Below are 12,094 nucleotides of genomic sequence, written 5' to 3' on the forward strand. Positions count from 1 at the left end.
CTGCCTGCAATGCAGGAAACCCTGGTTTGATTCCTGGGTCAGGAAGATCCCCTGGAGATGGGATAGGCTACCTACTCCAGTATTCTTGGGCTTCCCTTGTGGCTCAGCTGGTAAAGAATCCATCTGCAATGCGTGAGACCTGGGTTTGATCCCTGGGTTGGGAAGAGCCCCTGGAGAAGGAAAAGGCTACCCACTCCAGTATTCTGGCCTGGAGAATTCCATGGACTACAGTCCATGGTGTTGAAAAGAGTTGAACACGACTGAGCAACTTTCACTTATACTGTTGGTGGGAATGCAAACTAGTATAGCCACTATGGAGAACAATGTGGATATTCCTTTAAAAACTGGAAATAGAACTGCCATATGACCCAGCAATCCCACTGCTGGGCATACACACCGAGGAAACCAGAATTGAAAGAGACATATGTACCCCAATGTTCATTGCAGCACTGTTTATAATAGCCAGGACATGGAAGCAACCTAGATGTCCATTGACAGATGAATGGATAAGGAAGCTGTGGTACATATACACAATGGAATATTACTCAGCTATAAAAAAGAATGCATTTGAGTCAGTTCTAATGAAGGGATGAAACTGGAGCCTATCATACAGAATGAAGTAAGTCAGAAAGAGAAACACCAATACAGTATATTAATGCATATATATGGAATTTAGAAAGATGGTAACGATGACCCTATATGCAACATAGCAAAAGAGACATGGATGTAAAAAAACAGACCTTGGACTCTGTGGGAGAAGGTGAGGGTGGGACGATTTGAGAGAATAGCATTGAAACATGTATATTACCATACGTAAAACAGATGATCAGTGCAAGTTCGATGTATGAATCAGGGCACTCAAAGCTGATGCTCTGGGGCAACCCAGAGGGATGGGGTGGGGAGGGAGGTGGGAGAGGGCTTCAGGATGGGGGGACACATGTATACCCATGGTTGATTCATCTTGATGTATGGCAAAAACCACAATACTGTAAAGTAATTATCCTCCAATTAAAATAAATAAATTAATTAAAAAGTCATGTGTTAGTTTTCTTACTGTCTTTTTTTTATAACTTTGCTTTCAAAGAATTATATTACCATACAATATGTTTGGCCCCACCCCTCTTTTCTCTCTCTCTCCCTCTCTCTTTCATAATTAAGCTGCATTATCAGTCTATCATCACAGGTAAGTGATTTTTAAAAAATGCAACAGTGTTTCCAATACTGTATTATGAATATGAGTATAATACTACATGTTATAAAAACTGTATAACCCTTCATTAGTGTAAAAACTAGCCTACTGGGAAATAATTGTATCAGTTACACCAGGCTACCAAAAACACTTATATCACTGCATCTCTGTTATCAATGCATGAATCATTATGTATGCGAGTGCTAAGTCGCTTCAGTCATGTCCGATTCTGTGCGACCCTATGGACTATAGCCTGCCAGGCTCCTCTGTCCATGGATTCTCCAGGCAAGAATACTGAAGTGGGTTGCTGTGTGCTCCTCATGAATCATCATACCTGTACAATGTATTTTTCATATCATCCTTTCATTTTTTATGTTTAGTGTAGTAATACATAAGACAAAATTGATGTAGGTACTGACAGATATAAACATGACATAAACTTGTGGTATCAATATATACTGTGTGGCACTGTATTTTCTCTTCCTTATGATTTGCTTAATAACATTTTCTTTAGTTCACTTTATTGTAAAAATACAGTCTATAATACATATATATATAACATATAAAATACATGTTAACGACTATTTAAGTTACCAGTAAGACTTTGGTCAACACTAGGCTATTTAGTAGTTAAGTCTTCAGGGAGCCAAAAGTTATACCCAGATTTTCAACTGCATGAGAGGTTGGCACCCCTAACCCCTGTGTTGTTCAAGAACCAACCATATTAGAATATTATTCACACAGAAAGTGAAAGTGAAGTTGCTTAGTCGTGTCTGACTCTCTGCGACCCGTGGACTGTAGCCCACCAAGCTCCTCCATCCATGGGATTCTCCAGGCAAGAATACTGGAGTGGGTTGCCATTTCCTTCTCCAGGGGATCTTCCCAACCCAGAGATCGAACCCAGGTCTCCCACATTGTAGGCAGACGCTTTAACCTGTGCACCACCAGGGAAGCCCTTAAATACAAGAATACAGTCTCTCAGAAAACCTCCTATAGAGACACAGAACTTCAGATCCAAGTACTAACATCAAAGATTTCAAGGGAGGAAAAGAAGCCAGGTTGAAAGAAGAAGGGGGAGGAGGTGGGAGAGGGGGGGTGAAAGGGGTGGCCTTACAGATGTCTCCTGCCACCTACAGATACCCAGGCATTATGGGACTTTTCCCTGGGCCTCCAGAGAAGGGAGGACTGGAACTAGGCCCTACCAGAAATCAGACCAGACCAGAATCAGAATTCAAGTTCTCTGCCAAGAGGAGGTAATCAGTCTCCAATCCTCAGCTCAGGCTGAGGGCCCTTCGACCAGATTCCTGCATCCGGGATCGGAGGACTAGAAAAACGGGGAAGGATAGGAAGGGTTAAGGAGAGGAAAGAGAGAGGGAAGAGGAGAGAGGTCAATAAAGTCTCTTGTTCCTTACCCGGTCGGGGCACTCTGGCCAGTTGTCCACGTCAGGAGGAGACCAGGGACAAAAGGGTCCCAGTTGCGGCCACTGGGTCTGGTCCATTGGCAGGCAAGCTGGCTCCTGAGTACCCCGAGTGGTCAGGATGTCAGTCTCAGCAAAGAAGAGTCCCCGCCAGAGACGCCATTTGTTGCAGGAAGGTGGACCCCTTCCAGGGCCCGAAACTGGGCTCTTGTCTGACACTTGGAAATGAATTGTCTGAGGAGACACATGTGCTGACAAAGCAAGAGATTCACACAGAAAAAGGAATGAAATTCTGAGAGCATGCTACAACATGGATGAAACTTGAAGTGCTAAGGGACAGGAGCCAGACACAAAGGTCACATACTATATGATTCCATTTATGTGAAATGTCCAGAATAGGCAAATCCATAAACGCAGAAAGGAGACGAGAGGTTTGGGAACTGGGAGGTGGGGAGGATGTCTAATGGGGTGAGGTTTTTGGAGGGTGATGAAATGTGGATGAGATAGTGATCCCAGTGATGGGTGATTTTTTAATCCACCAGAAATTTTGACTGCATATCTTTGTGTATAAACTATCAGCCACTGAACTGTGCACTTTAAAAGGGGGGGGTGGGGTGGATTTTACATGAGAATTACATCTCAATCAAAAAAAATTGTATGGGGGGGAAAAACCCATTTCCCTTCTCTGCAGCGCTTTCTCCACCTGCCTCTCTCTGCGGTGGATGACTCAGCCCACTCCTGCCCAAGACCATCCCCTCTCCTCCAGCTACATGCTGGATCCTGTCTCCTGTCCCCTATGCAAGGACACATGCACTATTTTGACCCCTCCCCTTTCTGCATCATCCATTTCTTTGCTGGTTCATTTCTATCAGTATGTAAACATGGCATAGTTTCTTTTATCTTAATAAAACAAAAATAAACCAAAAAATTAAAAGTGAAAAACAACCTTCCCCTTAACCTCACACCTTCCAATGATCGTCCATTTCTCTAGTCCCTGTACAGCCACACTCCTTGACTGGCCTGTCCTCACTGCCTGCCCTTCCTCTCCTCTACCGTCTCTTGAACTCGATGTAATCAGGCCACTCTATCAAAGCTGATCCTGTCAAGTCACCACCAGATCACTAAATCCAGCAGACACTTTGCAGCCTTCATCCCACTGGGTCACTCGCCAGCATCTGACACACTTGATGGTTCCGTCCTTTTCAAAGAGCCTCTGCACTTGGCCTTGGTGAGTTACTCTGTCCTGCTGCTTCTCTGATTCTAATCACTCTCTGAACATTGGTCCCTGCACTCAGTCCTGGGACCCCGTCTCTAACCATGTTCACTTTTACTCAGAGGTCTCCTGTCTCATGGCTTCACACGGAAGCTCCCAAGTTTCCATCTCCAGCCTGCACACCTCCCCTTACTCTAGACGTAGACCTCTGCCACTGGCTTGACTTCTATTTGTATGTGTGAAAGGCATCTCAGATTTAACACACCCAAAACCTGACTCTTGATTTTTCCATCAAACTTACTTTTCCCAGTCTTTCTAATCTCCTTTAAATTTTATTTTATTCAAGTATAGTTGATTTATCGGTCTTCCTAATCTTGACAAACATCACTCTATTCTACCAACGGTCCAGTCTGAAAGCTCTTCTCGTTCTCCCCCCACCCATCCCACATACTCCATCAACAAATTCTGTTATTTCCTCCATAAAATACATCCAGACTCTAACTCCTTCTCACCACCTCCTTTACCGATATCCTATTCTACCATCAAGAGCTTCTTAACTGGGCTCCCTAGTTCGGTCCTGGTTCCCCTCTGGTCTATTGTCCACCCCATGGCCAGATGAACCTTTTAAACATCAGTCAGACCATGCCTGTCCTCTGCTCAAAACCTCCCACAGTTTATACCCCTTCTAGGTTCTGGAAGTCACTGCCCCCAGCTATCTCCTTGACCTCTCCTCTTAGCCTCTTGCTCACCTCCTCTGCACCCTGGCCTCCTATCTATTCCCCAAACATATCCCTGCCTCAGGGCCTTTGCCCCTGATTTTCTATCCAAGATCCTTTCCTCCCAGCTTTTTCCTTCAGGTCTTTGTTCCAATATCACCTCTTCAGGAAGGCCTTCCCTGCTCTGTGTGGATAAGGCAGCAACTTCTTCCGCCCTGTCTGTTTCTTCTACCTTGCCTCACTCTCCATCACAGCATCCATACCATTTGGCACATTACACATTTGTTTACACTCCATTTCCCCCATTCTACCAGAAACTTCATGAGAACAGGGACTTGACCTTGCCAACTGCTGCCAAAGAGAGCCCCAAAGAGAGCCAGGTACACAGCAGGTACCCAGAATTGTTCATAGAATGAACTAGTGAACACTCCCACCTACATACATCTCAGGGGCTGATCCACACATCACTGGAGGGGAGTGGTGGCAGGTTCAAGTCAGGGGCACAAGCCTCACTCCGGACCTCCCCAGATGCAGGCAGCCAGGTCAGCGACCCCTCATCTGCGTGTGTGATGGGACCTATTCTTTTTCCTTCTTTCACCTGGTTGGATGGTGCATTTTATTGCTTGCTTCTTTTTGTTTAAATTGGAGTATAATTGCTTTACAATGTTGTGTCAGTTTCTGCTATACAGCGAAGTAGATCAGCTACTTCCCTCCCTCCCTCTTGAGCTTCCCTCCCACCCCACCCCTCTAGGTCAACACAGAGCATAGAGCTGAGCATACGCTTCCCTGGTGGCTCAGACAGTAAAGAATCTGCCTGCAATGCAGGAGACTCGAGTTCGATCCATAAATCGGGAAGATCCCCTGGAGAAGGAATGGCAACCCACTCCAATATTCTTGCCTGGAGAATCCCCATGGACAGAGGAGCCTGGTGAGCTACAGTCCATGTGGTCGCAAAGAGTCAGACGCAACTGAGTAATTAACACTGTCACATTTCTTTTTTCCCAGGGTACATACGTGTCAATGCTACTCTCTCAGTTTGTCCCACCCTCCTCTTCCCCAACAAGACCTATTCTTGAAAACATCAGGCCACCCTTTTCAAATGTCACATTAGAACAATTTTAACAATGAAAGCATCACGCAGCTTACTCTGTGCTGTGCTTCACAAGAGGTCACCTTCCCTCACTCAACAAACAATAACAAAGCACCTGATAGGCACCGCTGGGCTTCCCTGGTAGCTCAGCTGGTAAAGAATCTGCCTGCAAATGTAGGAGACTCCGGTTTAATTCCCGGGTCGGGAAGTTCCCCTGGAGAAGGGATAGGCTACCCACTCCAGTATTCTTGGGCTTCCCTGGTGGCTCAGATGATAAAAATTCCACCTGAAATGCTGGAGACCTGCATCCGATCCCTGGGTTGGGAAGATCCCCTGGAGGAGGGCATGGCAACCCACTCCAATATTCTTGTCTGGAGAATCATATGGACAGAGGGGCTTGGCGGGCTACAGTCTGTTCATAGGGTCTCAAAGAGTCGGACACGCCTGGTGACTAAGCACAGCACAGCACAAAAGGTGCTGCTGGCAGCAGGCACACAGTGGTGGGCAAAGTCTCTCTCCTCCAGGAGTTACAGTCTGTAATGTTTCATTTACTCTTGGCAACAACTATGAGGCTCTATAGTTCGGACAGAGGCTCCACCAACAAGGGCATTGGTCTTGGTCCAGAGGGTGTTTGTGCCCAAGGGAAAGAGGAGACCCCAGTCACTGGACCTGGGCCCTGGTGATAACAGGCTGACAGTGGCTGCACCGGGGCCCAGAGCCAGGAGCATCAGCCAACACAAGGGCGGACAGGAGAAATCTCAAAGTGGGCTGGAGCGCCCAACCCAGGCTAGTCATGTGACTTTTAACAGTGATCAACAAGAAGTTCTGAAATCAGGGCAAAAGCCAAAATTAACTGCAGGAGACTAGGGCCTGACTGTGAGTAAAAGGAAACCACCCCCTGGGGTTTGGGTTGCTGACAAGCAGGGAATGACCCCCACACTGCACTCAGACCTTCATCACTCAGGCCTGCCGAGCAGACTCTAGTTTACTGGCCAATGGCCGGTCCCTCAGCTCCCAGGCTGGCCAGTAGGGCTAAGGTGAGCACAGAGCAAGATATACTTGGCTTTGGGGTCAGAGGGAATGGGGCACTGATTAGCTGTGTGATCTTGGACTATTTCTTTCACCTCTCTGAGTCTTAGTTCCCGCCCCTGCTGAGGCCTGACCAATCAGAGGGCTGCTGGACAGGAGTGGGAGCAGGAGGTCTGGGTTCCCAGGAGGAGTGCTCGGTGGCTGCAGCAGCAGGTTTCCAGTGGTACTGAAGGATTTTACCACCTACCCACTGGTACAGTAGTACTGGGGCATACTGGTTAAAGAGCACTTGTGCTCACTGGTAAAGTGGAGACACTAATCTCAGTGTAACAGAATTGCTACAAGGATGAAACAAAGCAATCCCCGTGAAGCGCTCAGCACAGGGTCTGGCTAGGAAGCGCCAGTGCTACTCTACCTGTGGGGAAAATGGTGAAATGTGGGGTGGCCAAAACGTTCACTCGGGTTTTCCATACGATACTAAGGAAAAACCCAAACGAACTTTTTGGCCAACCCAATACTTTAGCGCCCTTAGAAAACTGCCGCCCCAGGGGCTACCCTGTGTTCCCAAGAGCCCTCCCCTTGGGAACCCAGACTTCCTGCCCTCCTCTCTGTCCAGCAGTAGCTGCTAACAGTGCGGAGGGCAGAAGGAGTGACAGTGGCCTGGCCTCAGTGGAAGGAAGGACTTTCTACCAGCAAGCACTGCCCCCAGGACCTTGGAGACCAGTGAGCTCCACGTTACTGGGAGCATTCAAGCAGTGGTGGCTGATGGAGGCGAGATAAAGGGTCAGGCAGAGGTCTGCAGGGCTGAATTGCATAATCTCAGGCCTGTGGCCTTGCTCCCTCAGAAAGGAGAAGAAAGAGGGGAATTCCTCCCCGATTACTGCCCACAGGGAAAGGCGGGGGATGGGGTGGGAGTGGAGGAAGGACAGCCAGCTCTGCCTGAACCCCCTCTTAGTGGGGGCCACGGAGAAGAGCCTGCTCTGCAGTTGACCTAAGGACTGCTGAGCACAGAGACCACCATGCAAAGCCCCCGGCTCAGAACAAACTCTCAGTAAGTGTTCTTGTCCTCTCGCTGCCCTACCCACGCCCTCCTCCCCGACCTCCCCAGAAAGAATGTGGATTTGAGTGTTCGGGGAAAGGCCAGATCCAGGCCCCTCCGTGAAGACAACAGCACTTGTGTCTGTGGTCTGGGCAGAAGCCAGGGTGGAAACGTCCCAGCTTCTGAGGGTGCAGGAGGGGAGCCGACGCTCTCGCTCTTGGCAGAGACTGAGCCCTCGCTGAGGACAGAGTGGCTGCAAAGCGGGGGCCCGAGAGCCCCCAGGTGGGCAGGGGTGTCCAGAGACCACTGTCCTCTGTCGAGGGGAGACAGATGCCAGCCTCCAGAGGCTGGCGGGGCCAAGGGCGGGGCTGGCGGCCCTGTGGGTGGGCAGAGGATTTGCTCAACATCCTCCCCTGGAGGCCTGAGGCTTGGGCCAGAGGAGGAGGCAGGCTGACAGGACGGGACATGCTGGGCAGAGTGAGGAGGCCCTGGGCCTGGCTCTGCCTCCAGTGAGGTCTGACCCTGGCGAGTCACTTCTCCGTCGCCACCGCACTTTCCTCGGGTGTAAAGTAAAGGGGCTGATATCACACAGCTCAGGAGCCTTCCAGCTCCAAGCTAACAAGAAAAAGAGGCAGGCAAGAACTCCACGACAAAGCAAGGGAGAGCATGGACTGGAGCAGATATTTGTAGACCCACATTCATGGCAGCAGTGGTCACAGTGGCCAGGTGGAAACAACACAAACGTCCACTGCCGGATGCATGGCTCAGCACAACGTGGCAGACTCAGACAGAAGATTATTCGGTCTTAGGAAGGAAGGGAATTCTGACACATGTCATAACATAGGTGAACCACTGTGGCAAGTGAAACAAGCCAGTCACCAACAGACAGTACTGTATGATTGCACTCACATGCGGTACCCCGAGTACAGAAAGGAGAATGGGGGTTGCCAAGAGCTAGGAATGGGGAATAGGAGTTGTTGTAACAGGGCTTCAGCTGGAAGAAATGAAAATGTTCTGAAGATAGATGGTAGTGATGCTGCAGAACAGTATGAATGTACTTAATGTAACAGAGCTGACCACTGAAATATGATGAAGACTGTCAGTCTCGTGTTATATCTATTTTACAACATGCACACACAAACCCCACAAAACTCCAGGACTCTGCCTAAGGCTTGGGTCTTTCTGACTGGGGTATGGGGAGTCACACAGCTCCAGGTCACAGACCCCCAAAGACGGGGCCAGAGACCTGGGAGATGGGGAGGAGAAGCAACCCCACAGCGAGAGGTGGGCCCAGTAATGAGGGGAGATGCTCCCAGAGTTGGACCCTTAACAGCAGAAGGTCAGACAAAGGTCCCGAACCCTTGTAGGAAAGAACACAGACCAGGCTTGCTCCAAAGTTGGAGGCCTGCTGCAGACACTGGGGAACCTGGCTGCTGGCCCCTGAGGTCTTCCATCTCCTATCTTCTAGATTCTTGGAGGACTCGGGCAATGAGACTCCTTGAAAGAAAACAAGAAATAAGGAATTCCCCAGGAGGTCCAGTGGTTAGGACTCTTCACCTCTACTGTAGTGGACCCAGGTTCAATTCCCAGTCAGGGAACTAAGATCCCACATGCTCTGTGGAGAGGCCAAAAAAAAAAAGAAATATGGAAAATAAGAAATAGGTTTGTTTGTAAGTAGGTAGGGAGCCTGTGAGACTCTTCAGTGTGGAAACCACAGAGAAGGCCCCTTGAGCATTGTGAGCATCTCTGCTCTGAGATTCAGATCAGAACCAGGGCCCCTGGCCCTCTGGAGACCTTGGGGCAAGGAGCTGCAAGGGCAGGTGCAGCTGTCTGTCGACCCTGATAATCCAGGCCACACCCCGTGCTCTCGAGATTTCAACTCTATTCCCAGAGGCGCAGGGACCAGCTGTGGGAGGTTGGAGAGGTTTTCCCACCCAGCCAGACTGACAGAGAGCAGAGGAGACAAAGGGAGGTCAAGACCGTTGCTGGCTGTGTGACTCTCTTTGCGCTTTATTTTTATAAAAACAATGCTGCTGCTGCTGCTGCTGCTAAGTCGCTTCAGTCGTGTCCGACTCTGTGCGACCCCATAGACAGCAGCCCACCAGGCTCCCCCGTCCCTGGGATTCTCCAGGCAAGAACACTGGAGTGGGTTGCCATTTCCTTCTCCAATGCATGAAAGTGAAAAGTGAAAGGGAAGTCACTCAGTCGTGTCTGACTCTCAGCGACCCCATGGACTGCAGCCTACCAGGCTCCTCCATCCATGGGATTTTCCAGACAAGAGTACTGGAGTGGGGTCCCATTGCCTTCTCCTTATAACAACAATAGCTACCACAATTATGTTTGTAAGGACAAAACGCATGCGGCATGGACCTTCCACACAGTAAGTAATTGCCCACAGATATCATAACTGTCTCCTCCTCTTCATCATCACTATCAAGCTGCCATGTTTTTGCTCCTTCTGAATTTGGAAGAGGAAAAACCCCAGAGTTTGGGGCACTTGGCGGGCATCCCAGACTCAATACCTCCCCAGGATGCTATGGCCTCCAGGGAAGCAAGATGTCAGAGAAAGTCCCATCCATCCCAGGGCTGCAAACCACTCAGAAGAGTTCAGTCCCAGCAGGGGTCAGAATCATGCCCAAGCCTAAACGTAACCAGCATTTGATGAAAGTTCCCCAAATACGGGACATCCTTTTAAATGCTAGATTAATTAGAACTGAGTTGTAATGTTTTAATCCTTTCTTTTCTTAATAAGACCTGATTGAGTGGCTGCTAAGTCACTTCAGTCATGTCCGACTCTGTGCAACCCCATAGGCGGCAGCCCACCAGGCTCCCCCGTCCCTGGGATTCTCCAGGCAAGAACACTGGAATGGGTTGCCAGTTCCTTCTCCAATGCATGAAAGTGAAAAGTGAAAGTGAAGTCGCTCTTCACAACCCCATGGATTGCAGTGTCCCCATGGATTGTGAAGTGTCCGACTCTTCACAACCCCATGGATTGCAGCCTACCAGGCTCCTCCGCCCATGGGATTTTCCAGGCAAGAGTACTGGAGTGGGTTGCCATTGCCTTCTCCACTGATTGAGTGGCGAACTGTGCTAATCTGGGACTCTAGTATCTACTCCTGAGGCAGGCCTGGGTAGTGTGTGCTCAGTCACTCAGTCATGTCCAACTCTTTGCAACCCCATGAACTGTAGCCTACCAGGCTCCTCTGTCCATGAGATTCTCCAGGCAAGAATACTGGAGTGGGTTTTACCATTTCTTCCTCCAGGGGATCTTTCTGACCCAAGGATCAAACCCATGTTTCCTGCATCTCCTGGATTGGCAGGTAGATTCTTTACCACTGAACCACCTGGGAAGCCCTAAGGCCTGAGTGGGCAATGCCCTAAATCAGGTCTGATTCTGGGGTCAGGATCAGAGATGCAGACCCTAGGGGAGCCCAGGAGCTTCAGAACACAAGCTCTGCAGATTCATACTTACAAAGTAATGCCATGGTCATGCTTCCCCCTCCCTGGCTCCACTGCTATAAATGTTATCCCCAAACCTTCCTAAAATCACTTTTAAGAAAAAAAAAAAATTAAGAAACAATTTTGGGTAGTCTAATACCCAAAGTTACTTTCTAAAAAGTTAGAGAGGGACTTTCCTGGTAATTCAGTGGATAGGAATCTGCCTGCCAATGCAGGGGACATGGGTTTGATTCCTGGTCTGAGAAGATCCCACATGCTGCAAGGCAACTAAACCCGTGCACCACAGCTATTGAGCCTGTGCTCTAGAGCCTGTGAGCTGCAACCACTGAACTCTGCATGTAGAGCCTGTGCTCTGCAATGAGAGAAGCCCCTGCAACGAGAAACCCGTGCACCACAATGAAGAGTAGCACCCTCTCACCACAAGTAGAGAAAAGCCCGAAAGCAGCAATGAAGACCCAGCCCAACAGCAACAACACAGTTAATTAATGCATTTTTTAAAAGCTAGAGAAGATAATATGGCTCTGAAGAGAAATAATATTTATTGAGCTCCATCTACATACCAGGCATGATGTTACTCTCTTACAGGCATTATGCAATGTTTTTCAGAATGTTTTCTGTGGAAATAGACCAAGAATGATGTGCAAAAAATGGTCCCTTGGGAAACCCTAAAAGGGCAATATATTCTTCCAATATACTTCTAACATGTTTGTGTATTGAAGGTTCTTTCAAGCCATGTAGTATCGAAACTGTTTATATTTCTTTAACTCAGTATATATTCCAAAGTGTGGTATATATTCAAATGGGTGATAAAAGAGATGATTTTAGAAAGTGTGTAAACATAAGTTGCAAACTTTACTGGTTACACATATTTATTTTGATGTCAGTTAGCAAATGTATATCGTTAGCACATCAAACCTGTGATTGCACATACATTGTTCAGG

This window comes from Bubalus bubalis, chromosome 1 (genome assembly GCF_019923935.1).
Source record: "Bubalus bubalis isolate 160015118507 breed Murrah chromosome 1, NDDB_SH_1, whole genome shotgun sequence".
Lineage (NCBI taxonomy): Eukaryota > Metazoa > Chordata > Mammalia > Artiodactyla > Bovidae > Bubalus > Bubalus bubalis.